This window comes from Halyomorpha halys, unplaced genomic scaffold, assembly GCF_000696795.3.
Source record: "Halyomorpha halys isolate HHAL.00 unplaced genomic scaffold, Hhal_1.1 Scaffold14.1, whole genome shotgun sequence".
NCBI classification, from domain to species: Eukaryota; Metazoa; Arthropoda; class Insecta; order Hemiptera; family Pentatomidae; genus Halyomorpha; species Halyomorpha halys.
This window is the reverse complement of record NW_027115673.1, coordinates 864,883-874,300: the sequence shown is the minus strand read 5'-3', so window position 1 is coordinate 874,300 and position 9,418 is coordinate 864,883. Positions and strand designations below refer to the sequence as shown.

At 31.1% G+C, this 9,418-nt stretch overlaps 1 protein-coding gene and 1 long non-coding RNA gene across 3 annotated transcripts in view; one reads left to right on the top strand and one right to left on the bottom strand.

Annotated features, from left to right (window-relative positions):
* Ac3 (Adenylate cyclase 3) overlaps nt 1–9,418 on the top strand; it is a 362,561-nt gene that overhangs the window by 228,076 nt on the left and 125,067 nt on the right. The window lies entirely within an intron of this gene.
* The window catches only part of LOC136797100 (uncharacterized), a 338,719-nt gene that overhangs the window by 282,401 nt on the left and 46,900 nt on the right, over nt 1–9,418 (bottom strand). The window lies entirely within an intron of this gene.

Here is a 9,418-nt window from a genome sequence, read left to right as displayed (position 1 = left end):
TTAATAATAATCTTACAAAAGTAGATAGATCAACTTTGATAGAAAACTCCACAATTTATTATTTATATTTATGAAAAGTATCATATTAAATTTCAATATAAACACAAAATAACAAAACTAGGAGATGTAAACAAAATTAAATTCGAAAAAGACTTTGGTGGGATGCCATTTTCGACTTCCATAAAATAACGAAAACCTATAATTATGAAGTTCAAAAATATTTCTAAATAGGGCCGCCCGTAGCTCAGTGGTTGGGCAGTTTAACCATTGTGATATCTATTGGCGGTACCAGTTCGAATCCGGCCTGGGGCGTTATCTTTTTTCACGGAGTGGCGATCCCACAAAATGAAAAACTTTGACCCCCCAACCATGATTGGAATAATGGGAACACAAATAAATGCATTTATAACTGGCTGTATGGAAAATTCCAGTGCTCTTAAAATAAAATAAAAAATCATTCTAAATTTTCCAAGCTATACTTATGACTTATGTCACCGACTTACTAATCAGATACTTTTTACATAAAACATACTAATCAGAGTGGAAGCATGAAGATTGATTTCTTGGTACAGTTATGAAAGAAATATGAAATAGTTCAGCTAGGAATCAAACTCACTTCCACACCAACTTCTAACACATTTTTAAACCGTAATATTTTACTTCCCAAACAAGATATCCAATCTCCTTAGTTTCATAAAACCATAATTAATTATAAATAAAACTTAATTATTATTATATGTAAAATAATAGATAATAAAATATTTTATCATATAAATATTAAGGTAAATAAATATAAACTAGCAATAAAAATCATCAACAAAGGTTTTATACAACTTGAGGAGACGAACGATTAATTAGTGAGATATACCCAACTTGAAGTAGAGCGAGCCAAAACTATTTGGCAAACAGCACTTTATACTCTTATATCTTCTCCACTGCTTATTGTTTAATTGGTTTCATCTTCTTGTTGGGTATTTTAAGAGATAATTTACTGAAAAATAATTTAAAACATAAATATAACGCATACTTTATAACACCAAATATAAATAATTGCATCCAAATAATATTATTAGTGAAACGATTAAACATTTTTAGGTAGGTATGTTGATATTACATTCATTTACCTACATATGGATATAAACTAAGATGTTAATCGTGAACCATTTAAAATTATATTTTTGAAATATACATTTTGATGTCCTCTGAGTCCAAAGAACTAAGCATCACAGAATTTTCCGAGTCAGGATTTAGATTAAACTCGGTAAAGCTATGTAGAGTTAAGTGGACTTTAATATCAGATTGTTCATATCCTCACTGAAATAGTCAAATAGTCAAAGTCTTGTTGTAAAGTAGCTTTAATTTTGATTGTTTAAAATAATTACCAATTCCACATTTTCAACATTAATGAAAAATAGAAAAATATAAACTGTGAAAGCATTTAATATTTAATTTATGGAGATAAGGGATACAATTTTTACCAGGTTGAGAACACTATTTCAGAATTAAGAGCACATAAATAAATAAAAATTATTAAATAGTAACAAAATAATTAATATACAATATAAAGAAATTTAAATTTAATTAAAAACCTCTTCATAACTACATGGGGTATTTACATTCATTCTCTTGAACTCTGATATAAGCTTTGCCACCCTTATGTGGATTCCAGCGCTTATCCCCCTGCCGCGTCACTGGTTAAAAGTATAATAGCACTTTTTGAACATTAATCGGTTAAATGAGTGCACATGAGTAAACATTTCTCATTTATTTCATGGAAAATGTATGTACATCTATATCCACAAGTATTAAATTGATTTTTAATGTAAAAATTGACTAATTAGAAACTGTTGTTTTGATCTGGGGAGAATAGTCTGCATGAAGTTGAGTTTTTAAATCATTTAGTTTCAAAAATGTATTAAGATTGCCCCTGAGGATGGCCGGATTGGTCGAAACGTCTGACTTGTAAGAAAAATAAAATGTGTTGAGACTAACATTGTTAAAAATTAAATTATTTATTTAAACAAAATTAACCAGTCTCAAGAAAGTGTTTAAGATTATAAATATACTTAAATATACAGCGGATAAGTAAAATGTATTCAAATTAATATTCTAGGATTAAAAACTAAAATTCAATTAGACCCCATTAGCTTATTGACAACAATCCTGTGCAAATCTACTTCCATTTACTGTATAAGCTTAAATCCTAGTAATCTGTAGAGCTAAAATACAATATATAATAGACTCTAAACCCCGTTGAATCGCTTACAAACTAGAACTGTAGAATTGAGCTTGCCACCGTAGAGGCTAATCCAATAAGAGCCAAACTGATTGGCGCAGATAGAGCCAAGCTTTTGGTATTAGAGTGCACAGCGAACTGGGCCTCGGTTCAACTGAAAACTTGTATTGCTCGTTACCATTCCATTTCCTTCTTCGAAGCAGAGTTCGGCCCTGGTAGCGAAATCCCCTCCAGTACTTCCATGATTAAATGGAAGTTAATTAACGGGTATTACCAACTATGACTGGGAGCATGGGGGAAATACGAAGAGAGGATTTAACCTACATTAACCAATTACCGAGAGCTGGGGATGGCGTTGGCGTTATTCCAGAATTCAAATTATAATATTCATTGCAAATGCCGGGTAATATCCTTCCAAAATAAATAAAACATAAATTAAAGAATACACGAGAATAAATATAATAAAATTAAAATTACATCTATAAAAACTAAAACAATTTTGATAAACCCAAACTTTTAATATAACCATAAGTGATAAAGTTTCATTATATTGTCCAACTTTTTGTTCTACATAAATAAGGGAAATATAAAGACAAAATATTATTATAATTTATTAATTCAATAAAAATCGAAATATATAAGAAGATGGTCAGGGCTGCGGTCAAAAGTGAAACAAAAATAGTTTACAACTATTTATTTTCCGACGTTTCGTTCCACTTTGCAGGGCTTCATCAGGGCTGCTCAAATGAATTGGTCGAACAAAAAAAAATCGAAATAAATTTTTAGAAATTTAGTATGAACAATGTGGTCAACCAGCAGTGTCCACCAACGAACGAATATCATTAACTATTTCTGTTGTAGCCAACCTCATGAGAAGAAGTGAAGGTATATCAAAAAGTTTATTTATATTATAAACCGTAAAACGCTTTCAAATGGGTACGTGCTTCCGAAAAATTACAATTTTAAACCTAAATGTAGCTTGTTTGGGAATTTCTCAATTTTAAAAAATCATATGCCTTTCTTTCCTAGTAATTATTAACATACCTGCTTGCACATCATCTAATTTAAGTTATAGGCCAGGTGGTTGGTCTTCGATTGTACCTCCAAGAGGATTATTAAAAAGCCGTACACTACGTTTGAGAATTTTAATTTGCTCGAATCTGGTATTTAACTAATCAATTATTTCATGAATTTGGAACTGCAGCTTGAAAAATCGAACTCTTTAAATTCGTCGGCTAACTGAAGATAGCTAGGAAGTCGTTTCGAGTTTCATGCTCAAAAGTTCAAAATCTTAGGATTATTGGTCAAGTATGTTAGAAAAGCTAATCTTTTTTATTTATTTATTGATATTTACAACTGTATAAAAAATGCAACAAGTAAATTTGATCATAATGACATAATGATATGATACAGGATGTAGAGAAACTACCCAGTAGTAGAACTCTGAATCTTCTTTTCAGGCGCCTCGGAGGATAGCCAGGAATGGAAGAGGAAGCAAGGTTAGAAACTAGTGGGTTTGGGTGGTCAGGGAGTTTATTAAGGAAGGAATAATATCGGGATCGGGCTAGATCGGTTACATAAGGAACATTTAGGTCTTTATGGATGGCTTTATTAGTAACAAAATAAGGAGCATTGAGGATTTTACGAAGGATTTTGGATTGTAAAGATTGGATACGAGAGGAATTCGAAGGTTTAGTGGAGCGCCAAAGATCAACTCCGTATGCCCAGATGGGCCTTATTATTGTCATGTAGATCAGTCTTTTGTAATAAGTTGGACGTTTAGACCGTTTGTCCAGTAAGTGCTGTAATAGTCGGAATCCTGTCCAGTTTCCTGTCTTTTCAGTCTTATGTGAGGATTCCAGGTTAGTCGAAAAGCTAATCTAAAAATTATAGATCTTCAAAGTTCTTCTCAAGTTGAGTGGTGTCTGATGGCACATATTTATTGAGAAGTGCCTTTCTTATTTATAAAAACCAATGTTCCCATTACATCACAGCACTTTGGCGGTCAACTTGAGAATTAAAAATCACTAAATTATTTTAACTTACTTATAAACCATAGTATTTGGTATAAATTTGTTTATATTAAATTGTAAAATCTATATCACAAGGAAGGCGTTTCAAAGAATTTTTTTGTCTTATAAGCTCTTGCTGTAAATTGGACAATCCTGGTCTATATTGTTTTTCTATTAGGTCTGCATTGTTCAAAGGCTTCTTTAAGGGGCCATGGGTTTTGATTATTGAGGTATCAACAACCAATAAACCATATCGACATCCAAGTGAACTTGAAAAAGACCGACTGAGTAGTGTTCGCTCTGCAGAATGTAATAGTACAAGAACCACGAAGAAAAAAAGTCAGTTATTTCATCTCAATTTTTTATTACTGTAATGAAAACTATGATTAATTACTAGTCAAAACTGACGAGTCTGCCAGGTATAGGTAAGGGGAATACAAAATGGTGGCTGTTTCAAAACCTTAAAAAAAAACATTAATTTTTCATTCGGAGCTCTACATCTTAAAAACTACAAACAACACTAGAAAATCTAAAAGAACATTATTTATAATATATTGGCCCTAATATAGCTATTTATAAAATTGTACTGAAAGATCAGTAGTTAGTTAATTTATTTTGAGAAATCTATATCTCAGGAACTATTTGACGTACAGATGTCTATTAGCACTGAATTAAAACTAGTTTGATGAACTATGAAGTAATTTATGACCTGTACCTTCATAGGAATAGTAGTTTTCATGATATTTGCACAAATAATTTGATTTATAATTTTTCGGACAATAAGTTTGATTATTGAAAAACTTGATTTCAGAAACCATAAAACGTACAGATATCTGTTTGCACTCAAATTAAAGCTAGTCACATTTACTACAAAATAGTTAATTATGTTTATCTTTGTAGGAGTAGTAGTTTTTATAATATAAGACAAAATAAACTCATAAAATGTTAATTTCTAGTTGTTCATATAAAATGTTTGATTTTTGAAATATAAATATATCTCTAGACCCATAAGACGCACATATGTCTGCCAGCACTCAAAATAATGGAAATTTAATTTACTATAGAGTAGTTTATGACATTTATCTTCGTAGAGGTAGTAGTTTTTATGATAATCACATATGAATATAAATTTAGCAAATGAAAATTTGTCCGAACAACTGTAAATCAATTTATTTGAGCAAATATCATGAAAACTACTATTCCTACGCAGGTAAAGTTCATAAACTACTTCATAGTACATTAAACTAGTTTTAATTTGATTGCTAATAGACATCTGTACGTCAAACAGTTCCTGAGATATAGATTTTTCAAAATAAATTCACTAATTATTGATCTTTCAGTACGTCCTATACAAGATTTTTATGAAATGTTGCTTTTTAAAAAGCTATATCTCGAAAACCAATTAACGTAAGTAACTCTTTTAGGGCTCATATTTCAGCAAATTTTCTCATCTTTAAATGACGTTCACTTAGGTTTTCTAGTGTTATTCCTACTTTTTAAGATATAGAGCTCCGAATGAAAAATTAATTTTTTTTATCGCTTTCAAACAGCCGCCATTTTTTATAACCTATACTTGGCGTACTTGTCAATTTTGACTAGTAATTATACATAGTTTTCATCAAAATAATCAAAAATTGGGGTGAGATAACTGCCTTTTTTCTCCTCTTGGGCTCTTGTAATATAAAGAAATACAAATAGCCACGATTTCTCTAAGTGAGTAACATCCCACGCTGGTACCCATTCCTTAGTTTATCTTGGGATTAAACTTGACCACCATCTTACTCTCTCTACACATTTATACAACAAAGTAAGGCAAATTCGACGAAAACATACATCATCTACTCGCGTAACCAGCTCTTTCCCTAATTGAAAATTAAAATATACAAAAGTATATTAAGACCAATGTTTATCTACGGAGCCCCATACGTCACACAGTGCCATTCCCAACTGTTTCAGAATACTGTTCTGCAAAAAATGGTGCGGTCTACTTCAATAAAAAAACAAAAAACCGGAACAGCTTGATGACTTCCGAGTTCATACAATGGAGGGACATCAATTCGTTGAACACTTCTCTCAACCCGCTTTTTATGACTCTAGCGTCAGAAACAGCTGCAATCCGGTAACAACAGTGCATGTTGCAAGAAAAATCTTCACACGTGTGCAATACGTTAAGTGATAAAACAAAAATTAAGGGTACCCTAACACTTGAAACAGACAAGGAAGGGGGGCAGAAAAAAAAACAAACCAACAGGAAAAGATGTAACTTAAACTAGTTATATTTCATGTTAAATGTCTATTAATAAGAGTTCTGAAAAAAAAATTATCGATATCATTATTATTAATATCATTTCCATATATAATTTCATATTTCTGTATCTAGGTAAAAGAAGGAGTAATATCCAAAGATACTAATTTTGTTTTTATGCAATTTCTTTATTTGAAACGTGAGAAGAAGATAAGAAATTAAGGCCAATGTCCTAATCTTACTAGTTAAAGTTTTCCAAAGGGTCATTGTCAAATCTATAATAAAATAAAAAACAACCATGTGTACTGAATCAGATTTCTCAAAGAGAATAGACGTTGGACATTCTTTTATCAAGGTACAGATTTAATATTTAAAAAAAATATTTTTGCTAATAAAATATTTGCAGAATATGAGTGGACAAGAGAATAATACTAAATACATTAGATTTAAAAACAGATACTATTGAGTTGTAAAATAAGTTCGTAGCGTTTTTCATTATTTCAATTTAATCCTCTCTGTGTTTATAAAATCATGTATACTTAGTCAATAATGTTTTCATATTTTATAAAAGGGTTAGTTAAGGCGCTTTTGTGCATCATTTTCAACCGAAATTCCTTCTCTTTAAGTGCCATTTTGCTTGCTCCAAATGGAAGAGAAAAAAAATCATTTTCTTCATTTAATGATTTTTTATTTCCGAAAAGGGAAATCCGCTACACAGACAGTTAAAGACATTTACAGTGTGTATGGTGATGGTGCCTTAGGAGAAAGTACCGTCGGTAAGTGGTTTGCTCGGTTCAGAACTGGAAATTTTGACTTGGAAGACGCAAAGCGCTTGGGTCGTCCTCAAGCATAGGTCACAACCCTCATTCTACGACACGGGGTATCCCAGAAACGCTTTACATATCTCATGCAAGTGTCTCAATTCATTTGGATCTTATAATCGCAAAAGCCTAGTTTTCCATCACGATAACGCCCGTCCTCACGTGTCTTTGCAGACCCGGCAGAAATTATTGGAGTTTGGCTGGGATGTGATCCCCCAACCACCCTATTCACCAGACCTTTCTTCAACAGGTTTTTACTTATTTCGGACCCTTCAAGACTCTCTTAACGGGAAACACTTTAATTCGCTCGAGGACTCCAAAACGCACATAGAGGAGTTCATTGCGCAAAAATCTGAGAAGTTTTGAGAGGAAGGAATTTTTAAAATTACCTGACAGATGGCAACACTTAATAGATAAAAAAATATTAGAAATATTAAAAATATTTACAAGAATCTTAAATTTTTATTGAAATCACCTGCTTTGAACTTATTTTACAACCCCATATTATTGCTAAATAATTGGTTTTAAAAGCATTTGATAAATGATAAGATAATGAGAATTTATAACAGCAATTAAATCAGGTTGTGATATTTTTTAGAACACTCAAAGAATAGAGGAATACCCCGAAACGTCGAGTAAAACTATTCAATTAAAATAGCACAATAAAGAAATAAAATTTGATGGAAGTATTTCATCACAGTAAAATTAAATTCTCTTTTTCCTGAAAGAGCAGAGATTAGATTAGTGAATTTTTGTTTCTCTTATTTATAGCGATTCTTATGGAAGGGTTAAAAAATTACATTTTGGTTACATATGAAAATTTCTTTATTTAAAAAATACAACAAAATATCACATTTTAAAAATGACTTTAAGGCCACAAACTAATATTAATTTAGTCCTCAACCTAAACTAAAAGTTATGGCCCTCTTATATAATGAGCAAGCGTAGCGAGCAGATATCAACAATTATGATTAAATTAATGCTGTGATAATTTTATATTTCAATAAGTCCAACTGATAATTCTTCCACTAAAAGGCCATTTCAAAATTTGTATTATTTTTCTTTACAGAAATTCCGAAGGAATATCAAATTCATAGACAAAAAATAACATAAGAAAGAAAAAGAAAATAAATTCACATTAAACATAAAACTGATAAGAAATATGGTTCTCATAAGAGCCACCGATAGACAGTGGATCACATGTCATACAAGTACCAAGAAATCAAACATAACAAGAAATCAATATATAATATTTACGAATTATAACTTTAGATAGCAAAGATTTTTTTATTTTATTTTTTGTGTAAATAAACGGCTGAATGATTACTATATAAACGGGATTCAAAAGTGAGAAAGGTGTTGGAGTGACAGATGAAAAAGGATGGCGGGAAATTCTGTGAGATGAGAATCAAATAAGAAAAGATTGTTGAATGTCGCGACGCGGTGAGACGTATATAAAAAAAGCAGGTATTGCGAAAACCCAGAAGATTGCGGAGAAGCAAGACGGAGGGCGATATTAGATAACTTGATTGAGGAGGAATGTTAGAAAATACTTGTTACAAATCAATATATACTACAAAATATTTCCAAACCTAGTTCGCATCCTATTTTAGATTCCAAATATATCCTATAAAATAGCACAGAAACATTTTATAAGATTCAGACTTAAAATAAAAATAATAAAAAAAAACCAAACGTTCCTTTTCTAAGGATAGTAGAAAATTTAGTCCTGTACGAACTACCTAAAGATTTAATTTAATTTTTTTTTTTCATTTAATAGCTGAGAACTACTATAAATACTACTTTTTATAATATTATATTACAGAAGACTGTTCGTCGATTCCGACATTCAATAAACAAACGGTCTAAATTGCCAATCCATTACAAAAGACTGATCTACATAACTATTATAAGGCCTATCTGGACATACGGAGTTGAGCTTTGGAGCTCTTCTAAACCATCAAATTCCTCCCGAATCCAATCCTTACAGTCCAAAATCCTTCGTAAAATCTTTCATGTTCCTTACTTTGTCACGAATCAAGTCATCCATCAGGACCTCAATGTATCATATGTTGGTTATTTAGCCAGAACCAGATACCAATTC